Source organism: Phyllostomus hastatus, unplaced genomic scaffold, assembly GCF_019186645.2.
Source record: "Phyllostomus hastatus isolate PE091 unplaced genomic scaffold, TTU_PhHast_1.1 phas_scaffold_93, whole genome shotgun sequence".
Lineage (NCBI taxonomy): Eukaryota > Metazoa > Chordata > Mammalia > Chiroptera > Phyllostomidae > Phyllostomus > Phyllostomus hastatus.
The window spans coordinates 31,180,046-31,201,588 of NW_025334042.1; the positions used below are offsets into that span (position 1 = coordinate 31,180,046).

The 21,543-nt window shown below is 40.4% G+C and overlaps 2 pseudogenes; both read left to right on the forward strand.

Moving 5' to 3' along the window:
* The first annotated feature begins 6,781 nt into the window (after positions 1 to 6,781).
* Positions 6,782 to 7,702, forward strand: LOC123812344 (annotated as a pseudogene).
* Positions 7,703 to 18,292: 10,590 nt separating this feature from the next.
* On the forward strand, positions 18,293 to 20,769 carry LOC123813011 (annotated as a pseudogene).
* The last annotated feature ends 774 nt before the right edge of the window (positions 20,770 to 21,543 follow it).

A 21,543-nucleotide genomic window follows, 5' to 3' on the forward strand; every position in this document is an offset into this window, starting at 1 on the left:
TGACAGCTTATTGCTATTCAGATGGAAATAATAGCTTCATCCACCTCATTTCAAATGTCCACACTGAAATGTGACTGCTTTTTGGCTAAAAGATTTTTTAAAAGCTACCTGACTGAGTGAGATCTATATACACTCATATACACGTGTGTGTATGTATATACACATATGTATTGTATGGTTTGTGGACATTAACAATATGCTTATGTCAACAAGTAGTTTTCAAGTATTTTCTGAAACTGCCAAATAATTATTATTTTTAAAAATCTTTATTTTTTATTTATTTCTTAATAAGTAAAGAATTCCTTATAAGAATCTCCAGGTAGTTTTACAGAGAATGACTTCACTAATCCTTGCAGTGTGCATCTCGGACAGAGATTCCTGAAGGGGTGATGTGCTAGCAGATTGCACTGAGTGCCGTGTTAAACTCAGGAGGCAAAGCCCTCACTCTCCCCACAGCACTCACACAGGTGACCTTTTATCGTTTCCTCAAACTGCCCCAATCGGTGAAGACATACTTCACCACCTAGCATGTATAGACTTAGTACGAAAGGCAACCACTGAGGAGGCTTTGAAGCATCATTTTTAATTTATTTCACGTTCCACCAAGTAAAAAATTCTAAATACTTTAAAACTCATACAGATACCATGACCCCACTCTCCTCCATCTCTCCCCAGAGAGTTCCTGTAGTTCCCAAGGACAATTTCTGGGTCCACTGACAACTTCCCACCTCAAAAACTTTCTGATCTGTCTATCTACCAGCAGGTGCTTCCTGCCCTGTGAGAGGCTGCCCAGGCCTCTTGCCAGCACAGAGGGTCATGTAAAAAACCTAACAGGTCCGTTTCAAGTGTGCATTGTATTCCCACACTTTTGCGGCTATTGAGCAAAGGTAGTATAAAAAGAAAGGCTCTTTTTACCCCTACTTGTGGGCATTCTGCAAGTGCTGAGGATTCAACACAAGGAGCAATTCTCCACAATGAGAAGAAGGAAATGAATACCCCAACTTCCTTTTCCACAAGGAGTAGCTCTAAGTCCCCGAGAGCATCACCAGCCAGACCGAACCCCATTGCCTACAGAGGCACCCCGCCTTGTTTAGTGCACCCTCCAGAGCCTTCCTCCCTTCCCTCTCACCCTCACAGGTCTTTCCCTTGTGTGTCCTGGGATCTGCCCAGATAAACCACCTACACCCAAGTCTTTTTTATAGGGTCAGCATTTAAGGGATCACCTCTAAGACAAAATCTTCTTTCAAACAAAGTCAGTGGTAATGAATAAACCTGGGTCGAGTTGTGGGGTTGGGGGAGGAGGGAAGAAATATCAGCAGGAAATGTGTTTCAGTCAGAATATTCATTGATATACCATTATGACAAGAAAATCTCATAAGGGGCATATTTTCTATTTTCACACCATGGATGTTTTCAGGTATAGTTTCTGAAGCTGTATCTTCACCAACGTATTTTCCTCATGGTACTTGGTTTTCAGAGTTACTAGGTTGGCCCATGGATCTCACCTTTTATCTTATCTGGTGAAGCTTACAGGCTTACTCGTTATATTTCCATTCTGCCTCGCTGCTGTCAGTCTGACTTATAGTAACTTAAATACATGAGTGAATAACAAAGGATGTATGGAAGGAAAACAAGAAAGAAGAAAGAGAGAGGAAAAATGAAAAAGAAGAGAGCCTTTGCTGGGTGGCTCAGTTGGTTGGAACGTCATCCCATACACCAAAAAGGTCACGGGTTCATTTCCCATCCAGGGCACATACCTAGGTTACAGGTTCAATCCTCAGTCAGGGCACTTACAGGAAGCAACCAATCAGTGTTTCTCCTTCTCTCTCTCCCCCTCTCCCTCTTTCTCTCTCTCTCTCCCTCTTCCTCTCCCTCCCTCTCCCTCTCTCCCTCCCCCTTCTTTCCTTACTCTCTCTCTAAAATCAATAATAAAAAAATACCCTTGGGTGAGGATTTTTTTAAAAAGAAAAGAGAGAGATGGAGAGGGAGGAAGAGAGAGAGAGGAAGGGATGAGGGAGGAAGGAAAGAGAGGGATACAACAATTTGAAAACACATTTTAGTGCTAAGTCATGCAGCTCATAAGGTCAGATTTGATTTATTCTATATTTTCAAATTACTTGGTTTTCTGTAATTCTTGACAATAAGCCCAAATACTCCTTAATGTTCAATGAGAAAATAAGTTTCACATGCCAGAAACTCGAAAAGCATTAAGATCCGAGGAGCATTCCTCAAAGGAAACTGAATGCCAAAGCAGAGTTCAGTGCAGAGAGCCCAGGATTTTAACTGTATGGTTTAGTTCAAAGCTTTTTTTTTTATTATTACTTTCCAAAGAACACAAAGAATTCAGAAATAAACATGTACAAAGGGAAACAAAGTGCATGAATTTTCTGGACCCTTGAAAACATAATACAACTTTATCTACATAAAGATGAAGTAACGAGTAAGTAATCTTATGAGAATTAAAGTAGTGATACAGTAATAACACTTGTTGGCATTTACCCTAAGGAACTGAAAATTTATTTCCACAAAAAAGTCTGCATATGAGTGTTTATAGAAGTGTTATTTATAATTGCAAAAACTCGGAAGCAACCAAGATGTCCTTCAGTATGTGAATGGATAAGTAAACTGTGATATATTCAGATACTAGAATATTATTATTCAGCACTAAAAAGAAACAAGCTATCAAGCCATGAAAAGATATAAAGAAAACTTAAATGCATATAGCTAAGTAAAAGAAGCTATGTTAAAAGGCTACATACTATATGATTCCAATTATATCGCATTCCAGAAAAGGCAAAGCTATGGAAACCGTACAAAGATCAGTAGTTGTCAGGGGCTGTGCAGAGGGAGCAATGAATAGGCAAACCACAGAGGATTTTTAGGGCAGTGGAGCAACACCGTATGACACTATCATGTTGGGTACATATCATTATGCATTTGTCCAAAGCTGTACAGTGTATACCAAGAGTGAATCCTAATGTGAATTATGGAGTGTGGGTGATTATAACATCAAGCTTTATCAGTTGTAACAAATGTACCACTCTGGTGGGGGTATTGATAATGGGAGAGCCTATGCATGCGTGGGTGCAGAGGGTATGTGGGAAATCTCTGTATCTTCTTTCAACTTTGCTACAAACCAACACTGCTCTAAAACACGAAGTCTTTTTTTTCATCCTTACCTGAGGATATTTTTTCACTGCCTTTAGAGAGAAGGTCAGGGGAAGAAGGAGACAGAGAAAAAAAATTGATATAAGAGAGAAAGATCAACCATTTGCCTCCTGTACACACCCCAACCTGGGACGGAACCCACAACGTAGGTATGTGCCCTAAGGATCAAACCCCCAACCTTTCAGTGTACAGAACAAAGCTCCAACCAACTGAGCCACAACCAGCCAGGGCCTCGAAGCCTATTTAATGTGTGTGTGTGTGTGTGTGTGTATGGCATACTTCAGTTCTCACTGGACATTATCTGCCTTGAACTGACTTCTTCAGTATTGTTCTTAAGAAGCTATTTCTTTCTCTCCTCTCCTCAAAGTGAAATCAAAGTAAGAAGAAAACAATCAATATTGAAATGCTTGTGGGTTTTTTATTTTCTCCTTATCACTCTCTCCAAATCATGTTTTCACAAAGGGCCTGGATATGCAAAAAATTTTATGAAAATATTCTCTGTAGATTCTAGTCCAGCCACCTTGGAAAGTATGTGATCTTTTTCTCCCTACCTCAAGAATTCATGTTCTTGTTTTCCTTTCCAAGACTTGCAAGCTTTAGTTCAGCTGAGGAAATACAATAAGTAATTCATCCAGGCTGTAATTTCAAACTGTTGAGCACTGGCAACTTGCCCCTCCTCATCATTTCTCTAGAACTTCCGCCCCTCCTCCCTTTCTCCTCCTCACTCCCCCTCGCCCTCAGCCCCCAGGATCCTCCATGGAAGCCACATGGTGGCAAATGGGAATGGTGGGAGGGCTTCGAAGTCACTCAGGCATAATAATTTGCTTTCTATTTTTAAAAACAGATCTAGTGGTAAAATAAATCAAGTGTCAGGAAAGTGCTACAATCAAATGTTGTGTTTTGTGCCTCTTTCTGAGGAACAAATAATTTTTTTTCCTTCCACAAGAAGCATGATAAATGATTTAGAGATTTGGAGAAACTTCACCTCTGTCCCCAAATTCTTGAGCTTGAAATATTGACTGTCTGGATGAGAAATGCAGACGGTCCCCAGCATGCCAGACTCGGAGAAAGTGCCAGGAAGCTTAATGTGGCTGCGCAAGGACAGAGAAAGCAGTGTCTCTTGGTCCTCTTTCAATGTTCAGGTCACAAACTAGATCCCTCACTGTCCGGATAATGTTCACAAGTTGTAATAATTTAGTCTCCTTCTTCTTGCCTGATTGGAATGGAGGGATAGGAATTGAGGTGATAAATGTTAAAATAAATGTCTTTTAAAAACCCAAGCTAGCCACAGAAAAGGAAATATTATTTTGTTATATATTTATAAATGTATACCCCAAAACGTCTCATTCCACATCCCTGTTTATCTTACAGATGAGGCCACACTGATCCACCTGTAGTCATTTTCAAAAAGGTGAAAGCTGAAGTCAAGTTCCATGCACCATGATTTACAGGCTTTAAATGCCACTCCCAGAGTAATTGAAGCAAAATCCCATGATCCCACATGTATGAGTGATGAAGACTCTCAAGACTCATAGTAACAGAGAGTGGAACAGAGGCTACCAGAGGCTGGAGGGTGAGGGAAAAGGGCAGACAATGATCAGATACTAATAACATCTTCCAATAACAGATGTAATTCTATTCAGTTCCCCCACATATTCCTAGGTGTTTTAGCTCTATGTGCCATATCACAACCACTCAAATATTTGTTGAACAAGTGAATTAACAGTCAGAAATTCTCTACCTCTTGTCTGTAGATCTTTTTCTTCCTTAGTAACTATTTTTGATGTCTATTCAACTTATTTAGCACTAATTATTCATCAAAGCTTTCAAGGTTTTTTTAAAATTACTTTCATCTTCCCAGAAATTAGCTACCTCTCAATTTCCCATCCCCCTTCCAACTTGTACCTCTCCTCTTCCACTCCCAAACTGGGAAGCATGCATTTTTTGGCATATTCTGTCTGTGTGCTCATTTTTAATCATTGATTTATACAACATATCACAAGAAGTAAATACTTTTTTAAATTCAGGGGATAATTATATGAAACTATTTGAAGAATTATTTCTTCAATTTGAAGAATAAATTACTGTGCTCAATCATATGTTTTATTATTCTAGTTTAAAAAATAATAATTCCCCGATTAACCACGGGTGGGGGGTGGGGGGGACTGACTTAGTTGTGAAAATAAATAAGTATATTCTGACATAAAAAATGTGTTAGATCAGTTTAGATTTTCTATAATAATAGTCAAAATGTTATTTGTTTATAGCCTATCTGAGGTCCCTGCTTCTTAAATTTAGACTAATCTCTTTGGCTTGTGATGAGTCCCCAGCCAAAAGGTGTGGCTGGCTGCCTTTATGTCAGTGACCTGCAGGGAGAAAGATTTCATGGGTGGAGTTTTGTTGTCATTGTTGTATTGTTTCTAATTACTCTTCCTTAATCATGTAAGACTAGAAGGAAAAATAAATGGACATTTATTACGTGCCTAGGATGTATGAGCTACTTGATGCATGCTACCTCACTTAATTCTTTAAAATATTATTAAGCAGAGCTTTTGGCTCCTTCTCCAATCTCTGCCTGGTTTGACATTCTTGCCTGCACCATGTCCACAAGAGTGACCCAGAGGACTATAAGGTGCCCACCCCTGGCCCCCAACCTTCAGCAGCCACTGGGACTCTTATGGACACAGCATCAGCTTTCAGCCATTTCCCAGGTGGGCAGGGGTTACCAGGTTGGTCTGGGCACCAACATGAATATGGCCAGAGATTTTGGTGGGTCTGGGAGTATGGGGAGCATCAGAGCTATCCAAGTGAACCACAAGCCTGCTGAGCTCCCAGAAGTTGGAAGTGGACCTCAATATTCAGGCCATACACACCCGGGAAAAGGAGCAGATCAAGAGCCTTGACAAGAAGTTTACTTCCTTCTTCAATTAGATGTGGAGCCCAGAGCAGCAGAATAAGATTCTGGAGACCAAGTGGACCCTCCTGCAGCAGCAGACAACTTGCAGCAACAAGGGCAATATGTTCAAGGGCTGTTGGGTTGGCCAAAAAGTTCATGTGGGTTTTTTTCCATAAAATAAAAGACATATTTGTCATTTTCACCAATAACTTCATTCATTTGAATATTTTGAGTATGTCAGCTATCTCTCACATGGCATAACATTGATTGTTCTCAATTTCTTAATGTCACAGTTTGATAGCTATCAACTTTAACTGGCCTATCCGACTGTAGAGCATCATCCAATGAGAAATCTCCAGCATGTTTGATCAGTCACAGCACCTCCTCCACACACTGCACAAATTTTTTTTTATTTTTTGCATTTTGGTTGCATCTTTACCTTTCTTGAAGTAATAAAACATAATATCTCAAAAGTGTTGCATATTTTCTCCCATCTTTAGTATTAAAATGGCTACACAAAAATTCACCAATTTTGATAAGCTTTTTTCAATGTACACAGACTTGACAGCTGTTACAATACAATTAAACAAAATTGTTTCAATGAAGTTAAAGACAATTAAGCACTACTAGAACTATCTTAGGGGAAAAAAAACAAATGAACTTTTTGGCCAACTCATACATCAACAACTTTTTGTGGTAGCTGGAAATAACCAGGAGAAACTGGGACTGGAGAAAGAGCTTAGCAACATGCAGGGACTGGTGGAGAACTTGAAAAATAAGTACGAGGATGAGATCATCAGGAAGGATGTGGACGAAGTTTACATGAATAAGGTAGAGGTGAAGTCCCACCTCGAAGGGCTGACCAATGAGATCAACTTCTATAGACAATGTTAAAAGACGAGATCTGTGAGCCGCAGTCCCAGATCTCTGACATGTCCGGGGTGCTGTCTGTCCATAGACAACAGCCACTCCCTGGACCTGAATGGAATCATTGCTGAAGTCAAGATCCAGTATGAAGAGATGGCCAACTGCAGCCCAGTCAAGGCTGAGACCATGCACCAGATCAAGTATGAAGGGCTGCAGACATTGGCTGGAAAACATGGGGATGACCTGCTTTGCACAAAGGTGGAGATTTCTGAGATGAACCAGAACATCAGCCAACTCCAGGCTGAGATCGATGGCCTCATATGCCAGAGGGCTTCCCTGGAGGCTGCCATCATGGATGCTGAGCAACGGATGGATGGGGAGCTGGCCATCAAGGATGCTCAGGCCAAGGTGTTTGAGCTGGAAGTTTCTCTGAGAACCACCAAGCAGGACATGACCTGAAAGCTGTGTGAGTACCAGGAGCACATGAACATCAAGCTAGACCTGGACGTGGAAATCACCACCATCTGCTGGAGGGTGAAGAGAACTGTCTGGAGTCTGGGATGCAGAACATGAGTATCCATGCCAAGATCACCAGTGGCTACTCAGGTGGGCCAAGCCTAGTTTACCATAGGAACTTCAACTGCCGCCTGGTAGGGCTCTGGCTCCTTCAGCAGCAGTAGCTCTACCTTCTCCAAGATGGTGGTTCTGAAAAAGATTGAGATCTGTGATGGGAAGCTGGTGTCTGGGTCATCTGATGCCCTGCCCAAGTGAACAACTACTGCAGTCCCTCCTGTCCTCTGAGCCAGCAGCAAAAGAGCTGTGCAGGGAAGCAGAGAGTACAGGAGACCCACCTGAAGCTCAGTCCCAGTCCGCAGCTCACCCTTAGTGGGGGGAGGCTATTGCCTGGGGACCACCTCTTACCTATGCTCCCAACTAAAAGCTAAATCAAGTTTTTCCCAAAAATAAAGTCTTAGCTCACTATATACACAGCTATTATTATACCCATTTTAAAGATGAGGAAATCAAAACATAAAACATGTAATAATTTGGCAGAGATCTCACAGATAGTAGATGTTGAATTCAGGAACCAAACTCAGGTCAACCTAACTCCAAAGTTTGCACTTCTACACCAAGAGCCATTCCCATGAGCCACCCCATAAAGTCTTATGTGTTGTTCTCAATCGGTATATTATCACACAGATCCTCCCATGTGCTGCTTTTCCCATTTCACATTTCATAATCATCAAATTTCACAATGATCATCTTAAATTCAATGAGACTCATCCTTACTGAAAATGTAAATTGGAACCTTAATTACTTCTTCTTTTAAGTAGACTTTGTTTCTGTCTACAGAAATTTTCTGCCCATTGGAAAAACAGACAGTAAGAAGTGACCGATGCTCCAATTTAATTATGTTCATTTGTCTCCAGGATTCTTTCTAGCATTTTAAAATGAGTTAATAGTGCAAACCAATTAACAAACAAAATGAGATTACACTCAAAAACTGCAAAGTCAAACACCATTCCTGGTAAACACAAATATTAATAACTATGTTTTTAATTAGAATAAATTTTAAACCAAAGGAGGTATGAAGATAAACATACCAACCACAAGTCAATGTCATAACAAGTCTCTATTTTAGCAGAAAAATATCTAAGTATGCAAGTAAGCTCTGTAAAGTCTTATTACCCTCCCCACGATCTTACACCATTTTTAAAAGCCTTTGTTTCCACTTTTTTAATACAAATATCAAAGTTTTCAAATTGAGACACTGTGGGTTCACATAATCTTTGCAAGCAACCATCAGAGCCACTCCAGGTCTTTGCTACCAACCATAGAAAAGAGGAGACAAAAAATAAGTCAAATGTCTGGAAGTGTTTTCTTAATGTAGTAACATCTTGAATTTTCTCTGGCAAGACTTGGGACTCATTACCCTATTTCAGTAAATAACTATTATAACTTTGGAGGACACATTCAAGACCTGAAATTTTAAAAAAATAGAAAGATTATCTTATTAGCAATATAAAATAAATCAGATAATTGATTAACAGGATGATTGTGAATGTACTGATACTTAGAGAGTTATGTGCATAAACCAGTGCTGGAGCCCTGTTGCACCAAATGCAACCACTGAGAAATTAAGGGAGACAAAATATTGCTGCCAGAAAAGAGGCCTAGTGATACAGCAGTAGGAAAGCCAAGTTAGCGGATCTCCCATAGTGCAGTAATTGACAGGTATAAAAATGTGTGAGATCAGTAGGGCACTGGGAAGGAAAATCCATACAATGGAAAACTGCATCCATAAGAAAATGATGAAGGAGATCTTTATGACGGATATAGAAGAACCTCAAAATAACATTAGAATAAAAAATTAGGATATAACACAATGTGTAAAACATATAACTATTCTTTATTTTAAAAAACTAGAAAAGGGGCAATACCATGAATGCATTTGGATTGTATTTATATAAATTATCTCTGGAAAGATAACAGTGGACACTTGGAAGGAGAACTGGATGGCTAGGGGAAGGCGTAAGACAGAGATTTTTCTTATTGTATATTTGTTTTCATTTTAATTAGCATGTACTTTGACCCAGGAACTCCCTAGCTGACAATTTTTTCTATAGATATAGACATATTCAAAACACAAATTCAAAGCAATATTTACTATAGTAATGTTACTAAAAGAAGAAAAACTTGAAAAAACTTAAAGTATATCAATGATTGATATGCCTAGGGAAAATCTGGCAGGTGGCTAATCTACACAGTATAATTAACAAGAGGAGGAGAATACCTGTAAACTCAAAATAAAACTGCACCTCTGCCATTCCAGATGCCTTGCTCCTCATTTCTTACCTTCAGGCGAATCTTGGGGAGCCTATTTGGTAGCATAACCATATGGTCATTGGGATTTAGAAAGAAAGAATTCTAATACTGTACCTGCCTATCAAAACTTTAAAGGGTCTGACATTTAACCCTACCTGCAAGCTAACAAGCTAGTCTGCCACAATTTCAAGGATGCTTACGAGACACAATACTCCAGTACACTACTTACTTATTCACAGCAACACCAGTAGCCAGAGCTTCAGCATTGTCTCATGTTGGTTGTCCCTGCACTCCAATTCCAACAGGATGTCACAGGAGAGCCAGGTGATATCTGCATACATGTGGGTCATCTCACAGGAGAGGAATTCGGAGCTTAAAGAAACCAAGTCTCTTAAAATGGGCAGTCAGCATGCCCGCCCTTTCCTCCAGGAGAGGCTCTTTTCCAAGACTATAAACAAGTCTGACCTTTCCTCTTGAAGGACCATATTCTGTCTTACAAGACTATTCACCACACTAGTATCCTTGAAAGGATAGTTCAGGAAAAAAGTAATGTTTGTGTCTCTGTTTATAAAATGTACAGAAATACAAGAGGCCCAAGGAGAATTGTCTCCCGACACTATCCACTTCTCATGTCCACACTGTCTTGGCTTCTAGTGAATTTTACATTACCACATTGGCCACTTGGATCAATCTGACAAAGGGTAGGCCCTAATCCACTCAACTTTTCTGGTTTAGAAAGAAATAGTCTTAATTAAGGTAATCAGCAAAACTCCAGCCCCCAGGATAAGGCCAACCTATGGGATTGACCCCTGCTGGGTCCAGGACCTAACCAACTAAACAAAAACCATAAAGCAGTATCTGCATTAGAAATCCAGGTAGCCTTCACTTCAAGCTTCTGTATTGACTTTTCTACTAGGCTGGAGACATTAATTCAGGAAAAGAAAAATACATATATTATTCAGTTGCTCATTCTCCACCCCAGCACCCCCACCAAAAAAAAAAACAGTCTTAGGCAATTCTCTCATCCATAAAAATGCTTGTCAGAGAGTGAAGACTAATCTGAATGCATTTTTGCACCCAGTTGTTACCATTGATCACCTCAGTGAAAATCAAAGAAATATTTCATACCACTTTATCTAGAATCGAATGTCCTGCCCATCATAGCATAAAAGTGAACATATTAAATAACAAGTCAGCTATTCTTTTGGGAGACCACTGAAAGTAATAAAGGATAACTTCAATTAGGAGAGATTGCTATAGTCTTCCAAGGGCTATTGAATCAAGTGGACGTTTTTCTTTAAACCCTTGAAGGTGTCTTATGATCACCTCTAAGGTGCAAGCCACTGTATTTTCATGATGAAAGCAAGTTAATGCCTGGCTTCCACTCAAGAAGTGCATTCCCAAGGTTGCATATGGTAGCCCTCGAGAGAAGTACTGTTAACATTTTGGGGATCCCCAAGAGGAGTTTACAACAAGCTAAGGACCTGCCAGTGAGCTGATGAGCTTTAAGATTCACAGTTCAGTTCAAATAATTGTATCCAGTTTGTTTTTGGAAGGACTGTCCAAGGGAAGTCCGATTCCAACCTATCTTGTTTATCTGAGCCACCAATCAGGATGGCCCTTTTTTATTTTAAAGACTTTATTTATTTATTAGAGAAAGGGGAAGGAAGGGAGGAAGAGAGGGAGAGAAACATCAATGTGTGAGAGGAATATCATTCAGTTGTCTCTTGTGCACCCCAGCCATGGACCTGGCCTGCAACTCAGGCATGTGCCAGGCATGTGCCCTGACCAGGAATGGAACAGGCAATCTTTTGGTTTGCAGCACGATGTCCACCCCACTGACCCACACCAGTCAGGGCAGGATGGCCAGTTTTTGGACCTCTCATGGAAATCACCTGTGAGTATTTCTAGACGTCTGCCCCAGCCTCATTGCCACAGCTATTGCTCAGTCATTTCATGGGATGGACAAATGTGATCTGACTGGTGTGCTAAAGAATTTGTACATTATTTGTTCTATAAAAATGCACGAGGTAAAGTGGTGGTGAGAAAATGGAGACAACCGTACATGAACAACAATAAAAAAGAAATAACAAAAAAATGCATGAGAAGAAAGAGTAGTAAATGGTACCGCATCTAAAGCTACGATGTCTAGGTGTGGACCCTGATTCTGCCACACTTTTGTTAATCTACCATTTGTCTGACCAGAAAAATATCTTTAAGTTGGGACACTGTGAAGCACGCAGTACCTCATACAAATTCCTAAAATTCATAAAGACTGAAAGCTCACATCATATTGTTGGCAACAAACACTGTCAGTCATGTTTCTTAAAGAAACAGTCTCACTTTGTTTGTTTTTGAGAAAGTGTCTGCCAAAAAACAAATCTGAATAACACTTTGCTGCCAAACATGTTCAAACACAAGTGTTCCCTGGAAAAGCTGTTGGTTTGTCTCGCAAATCAAACAATCGCACAAAGGCGTGCTCTTGAGACAGGCGTCGTGCTGCTGTATAGCAGACGGGCTGTGTGCAGACTTCCTGTTTTGTCACCCAGAATATTAAAAAGATGTGTACTCAGAGGATGAGATTTAGTCAATAATTTATAAACAGAATGTTAATGCATAAAAATTGATTTTGTAATTATTCTTATCTTCCATAGATGTTGCCTTTATCCCAAAGTTTAACAATGACCTATTTTCTCCAAGAAGCTTTTATAAGATTATGAGTCAGAAAGCAGAGAGATTCCCTTTTAAATAAAAAAATACATATCATGTGGCCTTGGCTGGTGTGGCTCAGTGGATTGAGTGCCGGCCTGTCAACCAAAGGGTTACCAGTTCCATTCCCATTCAGGGCACATGCCTGGGTTGTGAGCCAGGTCCCCAGTATGGGGCACATGAGAGACAACCACACGTTGATATTTCTCTCCCTCTCTCTCTCTCCCTTCCATGCTCTCTAAAAATAAATAAATAAAATCTTTTTAAAAATTAAATATCATTTGCTATGTTTTTACTGTATCCTGAAAACTTCATCTGTGATCATCTGATCATTAATGGTAACCAAATATCACCAAATAGCTTAACATTTTTAGTATCTATTTTCCAGTCTATGTAGTATTAACTTTGAGGGGTTTAAGTTGCTTTATCATGCTTTATGATGATTAACCTATCCAAAGAATTATTTACCAAAAAATGTATTACATGTTCACTGGAAAGGTCAGTAACCTGACAATAGCTGAAATACAGTATTTTACATTGTATACAGTTTTTAAGTGATGATTTGTTAAATACATAGTTTATCACCTTACAAAACCCAAGAAGATAAGAAAAGAACTATGAACACAAAATATATACCAAGTACTTACAAACTTTTGCTATGTTTCATTATTTAACAAAAATAGGCTGTAAATAGAAATTGCCCACCACTCTCCTCTCCCCACTAAGCTCCAACTACATTCGAGTTTTTGTCTTTCTTCAAACATGCCCGGTTTGTTCTGGCCCAAAATATTTTGAACTTGTTATTTCCTTTTGTACTAATTACATATTTTTGTGTAACAAAATATCCCCAGACTTCATGACTTAAAACAATAAGCATTTATTATCCCACAGATTATCTGGGTCTGAAATGCAGGAGAGGTCTAGCTGGGCACCCTGGCTCAAAGTCTCACATGAGGTTGCGATAAGCCGTCAACTCAGCTTCATTATCTGAAACGTGACTGGGGACTGGAGGGTTGGTTCACTTTGAAGACAGCTTCTTCAAGTGGCTGACTACTGGCTGTTGGCAAGAGACCTTAGTTCTTCACCATGAGGCCCACTCCATAATGTTGCTTGAGCATCCTCATGATATGGCGACTGGCTTTCTCCAAAAAATGTTCCAAGAGATAAAGGTGGAGATGGTGATGCCTTTTATGCCCTAAGCTCAGACTTTCTTTTCCATTTCCACTGTAGTCTACTGGCCAGATAGGCCAGTCCTGGTACTGATACGGTCAGAGATGAGTCTACACAGGACAGAAATACTGGGAGGCAAGGATCACTGGGGGTTATCTCAGAGACTGGATACCACACTCCTCTCAGATCTTTTTATTTTCCTTAGCTTTCCCATTCAGGACTCTGCTGAAATGTGCTCCTCAAAAAGATTTGTCTACCTATCTAAATAAATTCCTCTTGCCTTGTGACCTTCTAGTCTCTTACTGCTACATTACTATGACTGTACATTGCCTTTATAGCACTTACCAATGCCTAATTCACACAATTTATTCACTTAAATGTTCAACTTCTTTTATCATATATTCTCCAAGTTTCATGATGGGAGGAACGTTGTCTATCTTATTCACAATGCAGGCCAATCACCCAGCACAGCACCTGGCGCACAGTAGACACTCCTTAAATATTTTTTGAATGAATGAATGCTTTTTATAGTGGTGGTAATAGATTTACACTCAGTTCTTTCTTCTCTGTCACACAGTTCTGCAAGTCCACACAGAGAAATATTAATCTGAAGAATAGCAACTCACAAGACTACAGCTCCATAATAACTCTTTTAAGTGAATTACAGTGTTTGTTAGTAATTGAGGTTTTCATTGTTCAATACAAATGATTTTTACCTTTCTAAGGGAAATTTCCAGGATTTATAAAATATTTTATTAAATTTATTATTTAAAAGTGAATGATTTAAAATATTAAGTATAATAAGAAAAAGTGAGCTATCAGGAGAGAATACTCGGAAATAAATGGAGATAAATGGAGATGTTAATTTTGGAAGGAGCTTAATCTCATTAAATACCATTACTTAAGTATTTAATACGTCTGCTTCTTGTAACTTTTTATTATCTCAGTACCTAATGTACATATACATCGTCTATCACTTTGTCACTGAACTGAGTAAAGAAAGAGCATGTTTGTGAAATAGATGAAGTATAGTTATCTCTACTGACCCTGCTTTCCTACCTACCCACAACTCTCTAGGAGGCAAAATTGCAACTGCCCTTTCACTGCTAAGATCAAAGTTAAAACTAATACTTAAGTTTCACCTAAGATAACTTTAGTTTATATTCTACACAAAAAAGAATGATTAGCAATGCTCTGTCAAATACTTATTTTTGCAAAGTCATTTGCACCTATGCAATTAGATTATCATGGAGGTAATCTGCTCAGACTAATAGCTCTCATTGCAAATGTAATTATTCTAGCTTTAATCCATCTTAATTGAATAGCAGAGCAGAAATGGGTAGGTTATTCAGTAAATGAACCTCTGACTCTAAGATCAAAGTAAGCAGAAGGATATTCATTCTAAAGAGGATCGCTAAATTAAGTTTTTGGCACAAGGTAACACAATTATAAAAATGGATGCAATATTAGACATTATTTAATTTCATCCTCCCAGCCAAAGTGAAGTTTCCTCCACAACACCCAACCTCTATTTAAACTATGACTGTGACAGCAACCTCCTCAATAGAAAATAAAGTTCAAATGGGCTTTTGATGTTGAACCAAAGTCACTCTCTGTGAAGCTTCCCCATTTGGAACCCAGCCCTATTCCATGAAATGTGACAAAATACAGTTTTCTATTACTTGTCTTTTAAATCTGTGGTTCTTACATTTGGGTGCACATTGAAGTGTCTGGAGAGCATGTGATTCTAATGTGCAGGCAGGGTGGAGAACCACTGTGTTTGCAAAGAGCTATCTTGTTCCCAACCCTATTAATCTTCTTCTTGCCCAAACTAATTCTTCTCTTTTTCTCCTATTATTCTCCATATGACATTATTTTCAGATTCCCTCATCATCTTAATTCTTTGAATATGCTCTACTTAATTGAAGTCAATCTTCAATGAACAATCTAGCATTCTCCAGTGGTCTGTTGAGTATAGAATGAAGTTGCCATTGTGGTTTCTCATTCTTCACAGATTGAATTGCATTAGTGAGAATAACTATGTGACCCTGATACACATAGTGAGCCTACAGTCACCAAAACTCTTCACTCATTTTCATGTAAACTGGCACTAAGCCATGAATCCCAGTCCTGAATATTCAAAGATGATTTTGTAAACTTCCTGATAAACTTGTATCCCAAATAAATTTCATCTTGTTAGTTTACTTTCACTCTGTTTTATTTTAAAGCAAGTCATTGTTCGATTATTCAATTCATTAGCCCAGGGCTAGGCCAAGATTAAGGTGAAACAAGTAAGACACTCTCTTCAAGGACAAAATTTAAGGAGCACCAAAACTCTCAGAAATCAAGACAATTTTTTTTCAGCTTTAGTGAGGTGTAATGGACAATAAAATTTTAATATGTTTAAAGTGTACATGTGATTTTGTATATGTATGCATTGTGAAGGGATTCCTACAATTGACTTACCACATCCATCACCTCACATTTTCACCTTTTGATTTTGGAGTTTTGTTTTGAGAACATTTAGGTCTACTCTCAGCAAATTTTATCCATACAATACAGTATTACCAACTGTAGTCACCCTGTTACATATTAGATCTGCAGACCTTACTCGTAACTGAAAGTTTCTACCTTTTTACCAGCCTCTCCCTGTTTCCCTGAACCCCTGCCTGCTGGCAACCACCACTCCATTTTCTGTTTCTATAAGTTCAACTTCTTTTTAATTCCACATATAAATGATATCCTGTAGTATTTGTCTTTCTTTGATTTATTTTACTTAGCATAATGCCCTCAAGGTCTACCCATTTTTTATGGCTGAATAATGTTCCATTGTGTATATGTGAGTGTGTATCACCTTTTCTTTATTGATTCATCCATTACACTTAGATTGTTTCCATACTTTGACTATTGTGCATAATGCTGCAGTGAATAGCATGATAGCAAATATTTTATGCAATATTTTTTAAAACCAAAATCTATGCAAAAAATTATGATACATAAAATATCAGAATTTTAAATAAAGACTATTCTTTTCTTATGATCCCACATAATGACACAATGGAAACAGTCATTTTCAAATAGCCTGCAGCTCCCAGGCCAGGGTAGCCTCTGAATGCCCCCCAACCCACCTCATCCCTAAACCCAGTGGGTTTATGAGAGCTGATGATGACAGGAAAACAGACCATCCAAACTGGAGCTTCATATTTATAGTCATGTTTTTTGACTGTAGAGCTTTTATTACCTTTTCCATTTGGTTCACAGTATTAGAGCACATTTTGGCAAGAGTAGATAGAGCACACATTTTTCAGTCTCAGGCTTCAATAAGTGCCCCACAGCACTGCAATAACCATTTGCCCCATTCCCAGACTTATGTTATGTGTAAATTCGATTAACCGGTTTTTTGTATCTCTGTGTAAGGCATTGCTAACTATGTTGACCAGGAGAAATTCAAGTATAAACATTAGTTCTTGCATTGAGAGAGCTTGCTGTAGCTTAAAAATTGTTTGAGAAACTAAAACTTCATTTATCTACAGTCATTTGTCTCCTATCTCTTCATCTCCATATTTCTGTACCCAGGAAGCACTCATTACTTACTAAATTGAATTACACTCATATTACTTTTAATATTTGATAAATTAGAATACCTCATTTTACATGCCGGAAAAATATCAGAAATCTTATAACACTTTAAAAGGTGCTGTAATTTTTGTTTTTATGCTTCTCATCTACACAGGTAAGAATCACTAATTCTCTTATTTGGTTTACTTAGCACCGTTACTTTTACAAATAATTTCTTTCTTTCAGATAGCCACACAGAACAAAAAGATAAGAGTTATAAAATATTGCATTTTTATAAAGTACAACAAAGAATTTTCCAACAACGGGAGATGAACAGACCGAACGGTGAGCCAGTGGCCAGTGGTTTCCTTGTCACTAGAAGTGTTTAAGCAAAAGGTGTACACCCCTTGCTGTGAGTGCGGTAGTGGATTCCAGAAACATAAGAGGAGCTTTGGTTCAATTATTCTGAAGATCCTTTTTACTCTAGAATTCTATGATGAGACCCTCATAAAATTATAAAGTCCCATATGAGTACAAATTAGTGGTTATTTCAGCATGTGGCTATGGATCAGAAAGACATTTGGGGGAAAAAAGGTAATTATTTTTGTGATTTCAAACCACAGGGCTAAACAGGCCTTCTGAATAGCCCCAATCTCCTTCTGAAGAATCTATCACTCAGTTTGTCTACGCACTATGGGACCTATTCCATTTTCTGCCTGCCATTCAGCATTGCCATTCTGAACGGTACATTCTGTGGAATTACTACTTACTTGTAAACTAAAATACCACATTATTCTAGTTGTTCTGAAATTGCCTCTTTCTTGTTTTAAAATTGCCTCTGAGGGAAAATTAAAAGTCATTTCTATTGTCTCCATACTTCCTTGAACAAACTGAATCTAAAGGTACTAATGAAATCTTGATGATATATCTTACAAGAATACCTTTACAGTGGCCCAAGGAAAGAATAAAATGTTTTCCATTAGACATATATACAAGGTCTGTCCAAAAGGTATCCAGCCGTGTAATATGGAAAATAGAGGCAATGGCTCTCTGAGATCTCCCAGGGGGCAGCTGCCTCCTCCAGCCAGGCTCATCGCCATGTCCAAACTGAGCACCCACGTCAAAGGCTCCCTCAACATTACCATAGCTGGTGTGCAAATATGGAGGACTGAGGCCATGCAGATGGTGCCTATTCCTCCTGGCACCTTTGACTGCTTCTTTGATGGTGACTGCTATGTAGTCCTGGCTATCCACAAGACGGGCAGCAGCCTGTCCTATGACATCCACTACTGGATTGGCCAGGCCTCATCCCAGGATGAGCAAGCCACAGCTGCCACCTATACCATGCAGATGGATGACTTCCTAAGGGGCCCTACTGTCCCGCACCTTGACATCCAATGCAGTAAGATGAGGCTTTCTGAGGCTACCTCAAGAAGGCACTGTGATCTGGGAAGGGGACATGGCTTCCATCATGAAGTATGTTGAAACCAACTCCAGCCAGGTCAGGCAGCTGCTTCATGTGAAGGGCAAGAGGAACGTGGTACAGGGAGAGGAGGAGATGTCCTGGAAGAGTTTCAACCATGGGGATGTTTTCCTCCTGGACCTTGGGAAGCTTATCATCCAGTGGAACAGTCTGGAGAGTAACCATATGGAGAGACTCAGGGGCATGACCCTGGCCAAGAAGATCTGAGACCAGGAGAGAGGTGGATGGACCACAAAGCAGTGGTGGACAGGGAGAATGAGAAGGAGTCTCCAAAGCTGATGGAGGTCATGAACCAAGTGCTGGGCAAGGGGAGGAAGTTGAAGGCAGCTGTGCCTGATACAGTGGTGGAGTTCAAGGCCACACTCAAGGCCACACTCAAGGCCACCCTCAAGTGGTACCACGTGTCAGATGCAGAAGGGAAGCTGGTGGCCAGAGAAGTCATCAGGCAGCCACTCACAGAAGACCTGCTCAGTCACAAAGACTGTTATATCAGGGATCAGGGGGGCCTGAAGATCTGCGCATGGAAAGGAAAAAATGACAATGCTCGGGAGTGGAAAGGCTCCCTGAGCCAGGCCCTGAACTTCATAAAAGCCAAGTAATACCCCCACGAGCATGCAAGTGGAGGTGCAGAATGATGGGGCAGAGTCTGTTGTATTTCAACAGCTCTTCCAGAAATGGAGTGTTTAGCTGAACCTCAGGCCTGGGCAAAACCAACACTGCAGGCTCTGTGGCCAAGGTGGAACAGGTGAATTTTGGTGCCATGTCCATACATGTCCAGCCTCAGATGGCTGCCCAGCAGAGGATGGTAGATGACCAGAGTGGGCAGGTGTGGCACATGGAGAACCTAGAGATGGTGCCTGTGGAGTCCAAGTGGCTGAGCCACTTATACAGGGGTGACTGCTACCTGCTACTCTACACCTACTTCATTGGGAAGAAACCCCATGACCTCCTCTATACCTGGCAGGCCAGACAGGCCAGCCAGGATGAAATCACAGCCTTGGCCTATCAGGCCATCATCCTGGATCAGAAGTACAACAATGAACCAGTTCGTATATGAGTGCTAATTGGCAAGAAGCCACCTCATCTCATGTCTATCTTCAAGGGACACATAGTGGTCTACCAGGAAGCACCACCTGGGCTAAGAGCCTGGAGCCTTTACCCTCCACACAGCTGTTCCTAGTGCAGGGAACAAGCACCAATAACACCAAGGCTTTTGAGGTCCAATCCCAGGCCACCTCCCTTAACTCCAATAACATCTTCATCCTCAAGACTTCATCCTGTGGTATGAGAAGGTCTGTGGCAGAGATGAGCGGGAGATGGCCAAGATGGTCGCTGACACCATCTCCTGGATGGAGAGGCAAATGGTAGTGGAAGGGCAGGAGCCGGCCAACTTCTGGGTGGCCCCAGGTAGCAAGGTACCCTACACCAGCACTAAGAGACTGCAGCAGGAAAATATGTCATCACCCCCAGGCTCTTTGATCATTCCAACAAGAGTGGGTAGTTCCTGGCCACAGAAATCCCTGACTTCAATCAGAATGACTTAAAAGAGGACAATGTATTTCTGCTTGATGTCTGGGACCAGGTCTTCTTCTGAATCGAGAAGCATACCAATGAGGCTGGGAGGAAAGCCACCGCCATCACAGTGGAAGAATACCCCAAGACCCATCCCAGTGGCCAAGACCCTGAGACCCCCATCATCAAAGTGAAGCAGGGACACAAGCCCCCCATCTTCATGGGCTGGTTCCTGGAGTGGGATCCCTTCCAGTAGAATAACACCAAATCCTACAAGGACCTAAAGGGGGTGCTGGGCAACTCTGTGGACTGGAGCCTGATCACTGCTGATATCACAAGCCCCAAACAGGATGTGTTCAATGCCAACAGCAACCTCAGTTCTGGGCCTCTACCCATCTATCCCCTGGAGGAGCTGGTGAACAAGCCGGTGGAAGAGCTCCCTAAGGGTGTGGACACCAGCAGGAAGGAGGAGCACCTGTCCGTTGAGGATTTCACCAAGGCCTTTGGGATCGCTCCAGGTGCCTTCTCTGCCTTGCCTCTATGGAAACAAAACCTCAAGAAAGCAAAGGGACTATTTTGAGAAAAGTGGCTGTGGTTGCAAAGCAGTTTTGTTTTGTTATTAATCCTTTACTAATTGAAATGTTCTACTTGTACCTGTGAGCATCAGTCTGTGGCAATGCTTTTGTTTACTAACCTATTCTTCCAGAAAGATAAGGCCTCCATAAAGAGCCTATGATCCCACCCCTCTAAAAAAATTGTTTATTGAAGAAGACACAAGATACAAGAACCATTGTACATAGGAAAATGACGCCTCAATCCCCTTCAAAGTAGGCACCTTGGGACCTCACACAGTTCTCCCAGTCACCATCAGCTGCCCTGTTGCATTTTCCTGAATCTCATCAACAGTCTGAAATCTCTTCCCTTTTGAAGGTGATTTTAGTTTTGGGAAAAGCCAGAAGTCACAGGGTGCCAAATCTGGGCTATAGGGGGACTGAGTCACCTGAGTAATTTGATGTTTCTCAAAAAAACTCTGCATAGCACATGATTCATGAGCAGGCATGTTGTCATGATGAAGCTGCCAATCACCAGTTGATCCTAGCTGTGGCCTTCTGAATTATGTGAACAGTTTCCATGGAGGAATGTTCAAGCTTAATGCAGAATTTGATGCAGATTCACTGCTCTACTTGCTCAGTCATTTTTAGTGCAATAGCCACATAGTACACATGCTCACTCAATGCCATCTACTGGCCCCACTGACAAGTAGAGTGAAGTCATCATTGTTCACACATGCTCATTCCAGTCTTCTCTCCATGGCTGCCAATTTACATCAATGTCACACAAACCATTCTTGTTA